Raw genomic sequence first — 13,082 nt, forward strand, 5'->3', positions numbered from 1 at the left:
TTGAGAAGGGCGCGCCTCCCTCCACGCTTTCGCCTGTTGGGCCATTGCCTGGTGCCCGGCATTTCAGCATAATCGAATCTGCTCATTGGTGCGCGTCATTTTGACAGCTACATCAGCAACGTGACTTCCCTCAACCAATCATTTCACATGGTTCAAGGAATCAGGAATAGAGTACCACACAGTTTGTCATAATAAAATCCTAGCGGTCCAACAAGGAAATGGTTCCAATCGTTTTTCCCATAGAGGATTTTAGAAGCACTTAAAATAAGGGCTGTGTTTTGTGTAGACTTACCTTGGTGTGACATTTTGATAACAGTGTAAATCTCTCTAGGACAAGATTACTTTTAGCAATATATTTGCCTGTATTTATCCCCCCCAAAATACATGCTATTTAGCTGCTAATGTGGCTATCATAAAGAACTTCAAATGCAATATTTTTATTTATTTAACTAGGCAAGTTAGTTAAGAACAAATTCTCATTTACAATGACGGCCTACACCAGCCAAACCCGGACGACGCTGGGCCAATTATGCACCGCCCTAATGGACTCTCAATCACAGCCAGTTGAATTACAGCCTGGTTTCAAACCAGGGTGTCTGTAGTGACACCTCTAACACTGAGATGCAGTGCCTAGACCGCTGCTCCACTCTGGAGTCCAATGATGATCTGGATGAGACTGCCGAATCAAGGCAAATGTAAGAATCTCTATTGTTAGTAAATAATACATTTTCTCAATTTCTTTACATTGACAATTCTGTGAACTGTCTTGTGCAAGTTTTAAATTGACACAATTACCTGTCAGCTAGAGATGACGTTCAAGAGCTTGCAGGGATTTGAAGTCTTGCATGATGTCTACTTTGATGCTAATTGGCATTTTTGAATCTGACAGCAAATAGAGGCTAATAAATGTATAAAAGTCCCCTTGTCTGAGAGAGATTTACATGGTTATCAAAACTTTACGCCAGGGTTAGCCTACACGAAACACAATTTTTATGTGTTTCTAAAACCATCTATGGGAAAAATTAATGGTGGAAAAACGATTAGAACCATTTCCCTGTTTGACCGCTAGGTTTTATGGGTATTATGACACCTCCACTATGGGGCTCTATAGTCCTCTAAAATCTTTGTACAGAAATGTCTCTATGCTGGCTTCACATGCTCCTGGGAAATGGGAAACTGTTACACGTCGCTGACCATCATTGGTTACCGCCTTTCAAAGTGTGTTGCATTATGAGGATAAACATTGTATGACTTGCGCCTACATATCAACTGCATGAACTTTACAAAAATCATGTGATCAAAGGTCATGACGTTTGGACTGAAGGCAACTGCAAGTTTTTGCAGTTGCCCTCCACCAACTTCATCCTGCGGCCATGGCCTGCATAGTGGAAGGCTCTATTTTCAATCAATCATTAGGGTGTTTTTGTTTGACCCACGCAAACATGACGAAGACAAGATTGAAACAGGAACCGTAATTGCCATAATTCATGTGGATATGTACAAATTAATGTGATATTTGAGGCTCTCTCCGTCACCACTTGATTGCACACACATATATTTTGGAGATGTTTTTTTTACATTATAAAAAAAAGAAATTGGTAAACAATGGCAACTGCCATGTTGCACTGAGCCTGGCTGTTGGAAAACCACATCAGTTTCTGACTTTCGGATGTTGTAGATGCACCTCCCCCGACTTCACTCTTCAACTTTCACCTACAGTCGGTTGCTTTCGCTTTACCACTCAAACGAGCCCACTGTGTCCAAGTGCTTTTAAAGTTGGAACAATTCTTCAACCAATAAGATGTTAGTTAGCTTGATAACCTTGCTAACATTGCTAATAATAAAGTTAGCTAGCTTGCTTAACAATGACAATATGGTCAGACTAGCTATTATCCATATTGATAAGGTAGCAGGTCAGTGGTGAAACATCACAACTCAGCGACTCTGGTAACAATTATTGGGCTTGTTCGACATTGCAGCCAACAGTGCAGGCAAAGACAGTACAGTATGAAGACAGCCCAAAATTGCTTCTCCAATAGAAATCCTCAAACACGCTTGCAGGCTTGTTGGCTACCCAATTAGCAATGAGCACTCGGGAGGCTGGCGTCCCTCCAGAGTGGTCGAGCGCCGTGCTCCTGCAGATCACATGCCGCTTTCCTCGAACAGCGTTCCCGACCTTCTCCCGACCAATGACCCTACACCTGCCAGTCGGAGGCAAGATGCTTTTTCAGCGTGAAGCCAGTGGCGTGCCTACTCCCTTTCCACACATACTTTTATATATTTTGAGATTTGTATTATTTAAAGGGATATTTTGTGATTGTGGCAACAAGGCCCTTTATCTATATATTTCCCCAGAGTATATCTCTCATTTGTATGTCTCTGTGTCCAGTATGAAGGACGTTAGAGGTAGTTTTGTGAGCCAATGCTAACTAGAGTAAGCACAATCATCTGACTCTGGGGAAGTAGATAAAAGGCCTCATTGCCAAAATCCCGAAGTATCCCAATAAGTATTTACAAGTACTGTGAATGACTATGTGTGTGCAAAATATATCAGATAGCCTAACAAGGGCAAGTCCTGGTTCCCTGGATCAACAGGTAACGACAAATAAATCCAGTCAAATCAAATATTATTAAATCAAATAATATCTTATCGGCTGCTATCTGAATAGGTCTATCGGACAATTTGTCTTGGGTCACTATAACTATATCTATTTTTCCATTTGGATTGATCCCCTCTACCACACGGAACCGCACGAGGTGGCTAAAACCAGACCTCCATCCTATGCTAGCTTGCTACCGATGACCCGGCTAGCTGTCTGAATCGCCGTTATCCCAACCAACCTCACTACTCACTGGACCCTTATCTCTCGACTAAGCATGCCTCTCCTTAATGTCAATATGCCTTGTCCATTGCTGTTCTGGTTAGTGTTTATTGGCTTATTTCACTGTAGAGCCTCTAGCCCTGCTCATTATACCTTATCCAACAGTTCAGGTCCATCACCCACACATGCGATGACATCACCTGGTTTCAATTATGTTTCTAGAGACAATATCTCTCTCATCATCACTCAATACCTAGGTTTACCTCCACTGTATTCACATCCTACCATACCTTTGTCTGTACATTATACCTTGAAGCTATTTTATCGCCCCCAGAAACCTCCTTTTACTCTCTGTTCCGGACGTTCTAGATGACCAATTATCATAGCTTTTAGCCGTACCCTTATCCTACTCCTCCTCTGTTCCTCTGGTGATGTAGAGGTGAATCCAGGCCCTGCAGTGCCAAGCTCCACTCCTATTCCCCAGGCACTCTCTTTTGATGACTTCTGTAACCGTAATAGCCTTGGTTTCATGCATGTTAACATTAGAAGCCTCCTCCCTAAGTTTGTTTTATTCACTGCTTTACCACACTCTGCCAACCCGGATGTTCTAGCCGTGTCTGAATCCTGGCTTAGGAAGACCACCAAAAATTCTGAAATCTCCATCCCTAACTACAACATTTTCAGACAAGATAGAACGGCCAAAGGGGGGGGTGTTGCAATCTACTGCAAAGATAGCCTGCAGAGTTCTGTCCTACTATCCAGGTCTGTACCCAAACAAATTGAACTTCTACTTTTAAAAATCCACCTCTCTAAAAACAAGTCTCTCACCGTTGCCGCCTACTATAGACCACCCTCTGCCCCCGGCTGTGCTCTGAACGCCATATGTGAACTGATTGCCCCCCATCTATCTTCAGAGCTCGTGCTACTAGGCGACCTAAACTGGAACATGCTTAACACCCCAGCCATCCTACAATCTAAGATTGATGCCCTCAATCTCACACAAATTATCAATGAACCTACCAGGTACCACCCCAAAGCCGTAAACACGGGAACCCTCATAGATATCATCCTAACCAACTTGCCCTCTAAATACACCTCTGCTGTTTTCAACCAAGATCTCAGCGATCACTGCCTCATTGCCTGCATCCATAATGGGTCAGCGGTCAAACAACCTCCACTCATCACTGTCAAACGCTCCCTGAAACACTTCAGCGAGCAGGCCTTTCTATTCGACCTGACTGGGGTATCCTGGAAGGATATTGATCTCATCCCGTCAGTAGAGGATGCCTGTTTTTTTTATTTAAATGCCTTCCTCACCATCTTAAATAAGCATGCCCCATTCAAAACATTTAGAACCAGGTACAGATATAGCCCTTGGTTATCTCCGGACCGGACTGCCTTTAACCAACACAAAAACATCCTATGGCGTTCTGCATTAGCATCGAACAGCCCCCGTGATATGCAACTTTTCAGGGAAGCTAGAAACCAATATATACAGGTAGTTAGAAAAGCCAAGGCTAGCTTTTTCAAGCAGAAATTTGCTTCCTGCAACACAAACTCAAAAAAGTTCTGGGACACTGTAAAGTCCATGGAGAAAAAGAACACCTCCTCCCAGCTGCCCACTGCACTGAGGATAGGAAATACTGTCACCACCGATAAATCCACTATAATTGAGAATTTCAATAAGCATTTTTCTACCCCGGTCAACAGCACTGCACCCCCCACAGCAACTCGCCCAAGCCTTTCCCATTTCTCCTTCTCCCAAATCCAGTCAGCTGATGTTCTAAAAGAGCTGCAAAATCTGGACCCCTACAAATCAGCCGGGCTAAACTATCTGGACCCTTTCTTTCTAAAATTATATGGCGACATTGTTGCAACACCTATTACTAGCCTGTTCAACCTCTCTTTCGTGTCGTCTGATTTGCAAAGATTGGAAAGCAGCTGCGGTCATCCCCCTCTTCAAAGGGGGGGACACTCTTGACCCAAACTGTTACAGACCTACTGTATATCTATCCTACCCTGCCTTTCTAAGGTCTTCGAAAGCCGAGTCAACAAACAGATTACCGACCATTTCGAATCCCACCATACCTTCTCCGCTATACAATCTGGTTTCGGAGCTGGTCATGGGTGCACCACAGTCATGCTCAAGGTCCTAAACGATATCTTAACCGCCATCGATAAGAAACAATACTGTGCAGCCGTATTCATTGACCTGGCCAAGGCTTTCGACTCTGTCAAACACCACATCCTCATTGGCAGACTCGATAGCCTTGGTTTCTCAAATGATTGCCTCGCCTGGTTCACCAATTACTTCTCTGATAGAGTTCCGTGTGTCAAATCGGAGGGCCTGTTGTCCGGGCCTCTGGCAGTCTCTATGGGGGTGCCATAGGGTTCAATTCTTGGACCGACTCTTTTCTCTGTATACATCAATGATGTCGCTCTTGCTGCTGGTGAGTCTCTGATCCACCTCTACGCAGACGACACCAGTCTGTATACTTCTGGCCCTTCTTTGGACACTGTGTTAACAACCCTCCAGACGAGCTTCAATGCCATACAACTCTCTTTCCGTTGACTCCAATTTCTCTTAAATACAAGTAAAACTAAATGCATGCTCTTCAACAGATCGCTGCCTGCACCTGCCCGCCCGTCCAACATTACTACTCTGGACGGTTCTGACTTAGAATATGTGGACAACTACAAATACCTAGGTGTCTGGTTAGACTGTAAACTCTCCTTCCAGACTCACATCAAACATCTCCAATCCAAAGTTAAATCTCGAATTGGCTTCCTATTTCGCAACCAAACATCCTTCACTCATGCTGCCAAATATACCTTTGTAAAACTGACCATCCTACCGAACCCTGACTTTGGCGATGTCATTTTCAAAATAGCCTCCAAGACCCTACTCAATAAATTGGATGCAGTCTATCACAGTGCCATCCGTTTTGTCACCAAAGCCCCATATACTACCCACCACTGCGACCTGTACGCTCTCGTTGACTGGCCCTCGCTTCATACTCTTCGCCAAACCCACTGGCTCCAGGTCATCTACAAGACCCTGCTAGGTAAAGTCCCCCCTTGTCTCAGCTCGTTGGTCACCATAGCAGCACCCACCTGTAGCACGCGCTCCAGCAGGTATATCTCTCTGGTCACCCCCAAAACGAATTCTTCCTTTGGCCACCTTTCCTTCCAGTTCTCTGCTGCCAATGACTGGAATGAACTACAATGCAGCAGAATACCACCCTTAGGTGTTATTACCACCATCTGGAGGAAATCCAGAATGGTCACGCTCCTCAGCGTGACTACCCATCCAAGCAACCGGAGCCCTGCACTCAAAGGGGTGAAGATGATAGGTTTCATACATTGCTTCCATTAAGTGTCCCTCAGTCTTCTTCTCTTGGCCATTCAGCACTGAGTAATATGGCGCCTCTTGGCCAACAAAGCCAAAGCTTGGCTAATCCTCTTGGCCTTTCGGCCCCACTTTCCCCACAGGATGATGCGGAATACCTTGACAAACTCGTCAAGAAATTCCCCACCTTTGACCCCGTTCCAGGTCAGCCAAACGATACTGAGACGTTCCTAGCTGACATAGACGACGTGTTGGATGGGTCCTCGAATGCTACGGGTTCTGACAGGGTTTACCTGTTGAAACGAACGTCGAATAGACACGTGACCAGGTTCATTCGCCTACAACAGCAACACGTGCTAAATGACTACGCTAAACTTGCCACAGCTTTGAAATTAGAATTCAGTGGTTCTGCGACTCGCAAACACGATAGCTCACTGGCTAACACGGTCAAACAAGCTCGGAACGAACACCCGCAAGCTTACTATCATAGGCTTCGTTCAGCTTACTTTGGCCTGCTCACTGAAACAGGCATGGAAGACCTGTTACCATTTAAAAAATGTTCCTGTCGAACATGTATCCTACCTTCATTACCTACTTGGGCCATGCAGCCCACGTTGGCTTGCCTATCTTACAACTCAGAGAGCTTGCAAGCACAGCTTTTGAGGCATCAAAAACTCGCAACGCTAAGAGCCCTGACCACTCGGTTTTGAAGTTTGACCAGGAGCACTCACTCCAATTAGAGGGTGCATTATCAGGTATTGGGGCGTGAAGAGATGACGCACAACAACAGTTTCTACCACGAAACTATGATTCCAATAACCTCCGTGGTCAAAATAACTGTAAAGTACGTCGCCATCAAAACTACTACCGCTACAATCGACCTGTTCACTACGTTCCTGCACCCAACCCACACAAAGTGTCAGAGCACAAGGGTAACAAAGGGTTGAAGGATGATCAAAACGTAGATCAATGTTCTCCAGCAGTTCCACTACGTGAAGAACTAAAGCGAGAAACATTTGAGAAAAGGGTAAAAGATAAGTCACAAGGACTAGACGGGGAATCAGATTATATGAATAAAGGGGCTTGTTTCAACTCTGAAATTCCATCAGTATTTACCAGGACAGAATATGTCCTCCAATTGACTTTTTCATGAGTAATGCTTCACTTACTTGTATTCGGACTCTTGGCCCCTCAATGTGGCGTCCCGTGTTATAGGGGAGACAACTCATTCTAAGAGGGAAAAAGTCTAGGCGTATGTACATTTGGAAATGGAATGTATCACATAATCATGCATTAAACATTTTTATTTTACATATCAGCTCTAAAGTTCGCTGGCACCTCAATGTTTTCATGGTGCACTAGATGCTCCTGATACGGTGACAGAAATGGTAGCAGAAGGTGAATGTTGAAGTTTTTTTTGTATACATATCCAGATGATGTGTCCTATTTTGCGCAATGACGCTGTCGGGTTACACCGATCACACACCGACAGCTACAAATCTGTCGTTCTGCCCCTGAACAGGCAGTTAACCCACTGTTCCTAGGCCGTCATTGAAAATAAGAATTTGTTCTTATCTGACTTGCCTAGTTAAATAAAGGTACAATTAAAATTGCGCAGAATGTGACGCAGTATAATCTGGATATGTGTGCAGCAAAAATTCAACATTCACCTTCTGCTACCATTTCTGTCAAGACGTCTAAGCATACAGTGTGTGGCATTTGTTGGTAAAATCCAACATATGCACCACACAGAACGCACTGCAACTGCCTCTGCAACGCTGCAAGGCACACCCAGCGTTCCATTGGAAATGAATGTTTTTCTAGTGTTCCAAAACGGTACTGTTGGTGTGATCGAGGCTTAACCGTCGTCTCGCGCCGAACTGTGTGGTCAAATCAAAGGCACTCCTTTGATGTACATTTTTTTTGACGAAAATGAAAACGCGTCAGTTTGTCACTTTCAACGAGGTTGTTCAACTATTTAAGACATTGTCTCGAATCTAGGTTGTGCCTTTAGATTTCGAGAAAATTAACAACTAAGGAATCATTTTTCACTTATATCATTGACTTCTCAAACTATGGCCTAGTCTGCTTTGCACGCTGCTGGAGCTGATTTGTAGATCAGTCAGTCACCATTTATCCACAATGCCTCATGGATTTGCACTCCCGAACAGGGACATTTTCTATGAGTTTGTATTCATGGATGCCCAAAACCTTTTCCAAGAAAAAAACGAAAAAAACATACATTATTTTGTATCTTTGTCCCTCTGTGTTTCATAAATTTCCTTCAATTCGCAAGAGGCTGAATGTATTTCACCGGAGAAAGCATCTGAGCCACGAAACAGCTACCATCTGTCTCTGTATGTGTAGCCATGTGTGAAATCATTGCAGCCAGTAGCATTAAATGCAAGGGAAGCCAGCGAGCATTTGGCCTCCCTTGATAAAAAAAAATTAAACAGCCAATCAGTGTTGAGCTAAACTGAGTGAGCTTAGCTATGAATGGTCCTGGTGCACCCCCAAAAAATGTAAAAGGAAGCCAGTTTGGATTTGGCTTCACAACATATTAGTTAGCTAAAGGGTTAAGGTTAGGGCATGGGTTAGCTAACATGCTAAATGGTTGCAAAGTAGATCAAAAGTAGTAAGCTGTTGAAAAGTGACTAATTAGCTAAAATGCTGAAGTTGTGCGTGATGAGAGTCAAGCTTGCACCCTTTGGGTTGCTAGACATTCGTGTTATACAACTATCCATCCACCCTGGCCAACCACTCTACTTTCGTGTTTGGTTAAGTAACCACCTGTCTTATGTAACCATACCAAACGTAACATATCATTTACTATGTTACGTCTACTCTATGACACCAGACTGAGTGTTCGGGGAGCTTTCAAAACCATAGCCACATGATTACCACTAAGACTTGCCTTGATGCTGACTGTTGCAAATTATTGAAGTACACTGTCATCTAGTGGGCACTATTTGAAGATACAATGTGTGAGAGGCATTTGCTACAGTACGGTACACGTTCTATTGACCAATTCCATGTACTGTAGGCATATGGAACAAGGGACTCAGAAGAATGAGTTCTGAGTGATCCTAGGTCCATGATGATACACCTGTGCAATAGCCTATGCATTTAATTGTAAGTAGAACAACTGACTACAGGCTACTACTTATGAAAAAAACTAGATTGGACTCTGGTACACAGCAGGTGGGATAGGTAGCTAGCACACTGGTAGACAGTGTACTTTGCCCCCCCCCCCCACCTGTTGGGCACTGTTTTCCCGCAGTTCTGTTAACGACAGCGAGGGCAGGTGTTCAGCAACCGTTAGCGAAGGACACTGTGTACACAGCAGGCGGGAGAGGTCCAGTATCTAGCTAGCACGCCGGTAGACAGTTTACTTCGCCCCCGCCTGTCAGGTACTACTTTCCCGCAGTTCTGTGATAGGCAAGTGGAAGCGAAGGCCACTGTGTGCTATCTTAGATAGGTAGGAAGACTCCGGTACACAGTAGGCGGGGGCGACATGGGTAATGTTAGCTACCTAGCTAGTTAGGATAGTGTGCAGGAACGAACCATTGAGATGCTCGACGGCAGTGTTAAATACCCACATGCAGGAACGCCCCCCGAATTGCAGGCCACAATCACACACTATTGGCTGGGTGGGGATGTGCTTCTCAGAAAGAACAGTAGATGATGCTAGTAGCTCACTGACAACAGGGATGGTTAGAAATACTCAATATATTATGGTACTCCTTCATTATGCAGTGATAATATATCTAGCTATGGCTTTTCAGTGCTGCTTCATGTACTATTGTATACAGAGGAGGTTGTGGTTATTACTGCAAGTAACATGTTATTGGCCATTTCACTGGCACCTCACTTTCATAGCAGTGTCATTCCGCCTACATACCTAATTGACATGGGCACTCAAGTGTTATTGCCTTTCATTGCTAAAGGAATTGTGAAAAATATTTTTTGTGATACAGTGTGGTGCCTCAGTGTGAATCTACCAGTTTTTCTACCAGTACTACCAGCATATGTACCATTATTTAATATTATGTTTTCTGTGTCGGGCCCCATTTTTCCTGACCATGTGACCTGAACATAAACACACATCTTTATTCTACCACTGTGAACCCGAATGTTTTAAATACATTTTGCCTTTTGTATTTCTCCTCCTTGTTTTATTCAGAGTGGCTGCGTTATGTTTTGGCATCATAATTTGCAGTAAAATACTGTCTTGGTAGTGCTTATTACTTTAGCCCCTGACACATTACATAACCATATAATTATAACCGATGTGCTTATATTCTATGAGAAACCAAGTGCTAATTATTGGTTAGCACCTTTTATTTTATTTGTTTTAAGTTTGAGACAATAATGATAGCTGTGCTATTACAAGTATTGTATTTGCCTGTTAAATACATGTGTTTTATGTGTAGTAGTATCTAAATGGTCTTTGGTCTTGCTGCCTCCAGGGTGTGTAACATGAGAGGTCTGAATAGATAGGGGATCCCGCTCGGGTCTGGCCTATGCTGAATTATGCATCCCTCTCAGGTGAACAGAGGATATCTGGTGTCATTCAGTCACTGTTGTATGTACACTATACAGTACCTGTCAAAAGTTTGGGACACACCTACACATTTGTGCAAAGCTTTCATCAAGGCAAAGGGTGGCTACTTTGAAGAATCTCAAAAATAAAATATATTTCAATTTGTTTACCACTTTTTTTTGTTACTACATGATTCCATATGTGTTATTTCGTAGTTTTGATGTCTTCACTATTATTCTACAATGTAGAAAGTAGTAAAAATAAAGAGTAGGTTTGTCCAAACTTTTGCCTGGAAACTGTATATACAAAAGTATGTAGACATCCCTTCAAATGACTGGATTCGGTCATTTCAGCCACACACGTTGCCAACAGGTGTATAAAATCAAGCACACAGCCATGCAATCTCCATAGACACCTTTCCAACAATTCAGTTTGTAAAATTTCTGCCCTGCTAGAGCTGCCCCGGTCAACTGTAAGTGCTGTTATTGTGAAACCCATAGTCTAGGAGCTATGGGTTTCCATAGCTGAGAAGCCGTACACAAGCCGAAGATTACCATGCGCAATGCCACGCATCGGCTGGAGTGGTGTAAAGCTCGCCGCCATTGGAGTCTGGAGCAGTGGAAACGCGTTCTCTGGAGTGATGAATCACGCTTCACCATCTGGCAGTCCAGCAGACAAATCTGAGTTTGGCGGATGCCAGGAAAACACTACCTGCCTCAGTGCATAGTGCCAACTGTAACGTTTGGTGGAGGAGGAATAATGGTTTGGGGTTGTTTTTCATTGTTTGGGCTAGGTCCCTTAGGTCCAGTGAAGGGAAACCATAATGCTACAGCATACAATGACATTGTAGATGATTCTGTGCTTCCAATTTTGTGGCAACAGTTTGGGGAAGGCCCTTTCCTGTTTCAGCATGACAAAGCGAGGTCTATATTGAAATGGTTTGTCGAGATCGGTGTGGAAGAACTTGATGGCCTGCACAGAGCCCTGACTTCAACTCCATCGAACACCTTTGGGATGAATTGGAACCCAGACTGTGAGCCAGGCCTAATCGCCCAACATCTTTGCCCAACCTCACTAATGCTCTTGTGGCTGAATGGAAGCAAGTCTCCGCAGCAATGTTCCAACATCTAGTGAAAAGCCTTCCCAGAAAAATGGAGGCTGTTATAGCAGCAAAGGGGGCACCAACTCCATATTATTTTGGAATGAGATGTTCGACGAGCAGGTGTCCACATACATTTGGTCATGTAGTGTATTGTCATGGTCGTGCATTAGGATGATACCTCTACACTCACAGCAATCAATGTCTACATTTAAAGTCATGCTGGCAGTTACAGTACGGTCAAGTTGAAATATTCACATTGAAAGTATGTGATGTATTGTAAAAAGAGTGTTGAACACTGTAGAATTTCAATGTATGTGTGCACATCGGGTATTTTGTTCAAAGCCAGTCAGTTACAACAGTCAGTCTGTTGAAAGAGACCTCTCAGATTTCATAGAAAGTGAAACCCTGTGGAGTGTACTGACCTGTGTCCTCCCCTCCCCCTACATGTATCCTGTGAATGTGGACCAGGCCGATACAGTTCCCCAACAATGGAAATTCAATCAACCTGTATAAGTGAGTGGAGCCCAAACCACAAACGCTTTCGTCTCTCCATGCCGCAAGTGGCCACAGCCTATAATGAACCGGTTAAGGGAGAACAAGTCAACAATAAGATGAGGGAGGTTCACAATTTCAGAAGTAAGACAGAAGAATCCTTCGGCACAGCAGACTGTGAGTGTGTTGTTATATCATGCTATCAAATCAAATGACTATATTTTTTTAATCAGATGGTGAGACTATTCTGTATTGTCGATAAATTGTACCGATTTAATTGAATAGTTTTATTTAAACTCATAAATTCAATCTATGTAGATGGGGATATGGTATTTGGATCATTGTGTAGAAAAGCATTACGTAACTTGAGAAAGGCAGTGTGGCTATGTCTCTAGGGAAGGTCTCATTGAAATGTTGCTTGTAAAATAAATAGAGACAAAGTAAGATACTGAGTAAATATGTTGTAAACATTTATGGAAATGTGTAATTTCTATGCATGAGAGCAGCAGGCCCACTGCTACTGAGTGATGCAGACCAGCTCTTTGTCTTTACACCATCAATAAAAAAGCATGATATCCTCTTTCATGTTTCACCTCTGGAAGAGTTGACAACACCCATCCCACCTTTTACAATCATAAGTACTTTAAATAAAAGCACTAGGAATGGTACACGAGTAGTCCATTACTGTGTACAATCTTTGTTCAATGTTCAAGTGCAGTCTCAACTTTGCATCAAAAGTAGGATTTGATCATGTTACTTGTTACTAGCATTTAA

At 43.3% G+C, this 13,082-nt stretch overlaps 1 protein-coding gene across 1 annotated transcript in view; it reads left to right on the plus strand.

Moving 5' to 3' along the window:
* The first annotated feature begins 12,344 nt into the window (after nt 1-12,344).
* Nucleotides 12,345-13,082, plus strand: part of xirp2b (xin actin binding repeat containing 2b) — a 70,791-nt gene continuing 70,053 nt past the window's right edge. The window contains 1 exon segment of the mRNA XM_029686591.2: nt 12,345-12,485. The gene's annotated coding sequence lies outside the window, so the exon portion shown is untranslated.

The sequence above is a fragment of the Oncorhynchus nerka genome, linkage group LG1 (genome assembly GCF_034236695.1).
Source record: "Oncorhynchus nerka isolate Pitt River linkage group LG1, Oner_Uvic_2.0, whole genome shotgun sequence".
In the NCBI taxonomy this organism is placed as follows: domain Eukaryota; kingdom Metazoa; phylum Chordata; class Actinopteri; order Salmoniformes; family Salmonidae; genus Oncorhynchus; species Oncorhynchus nerka.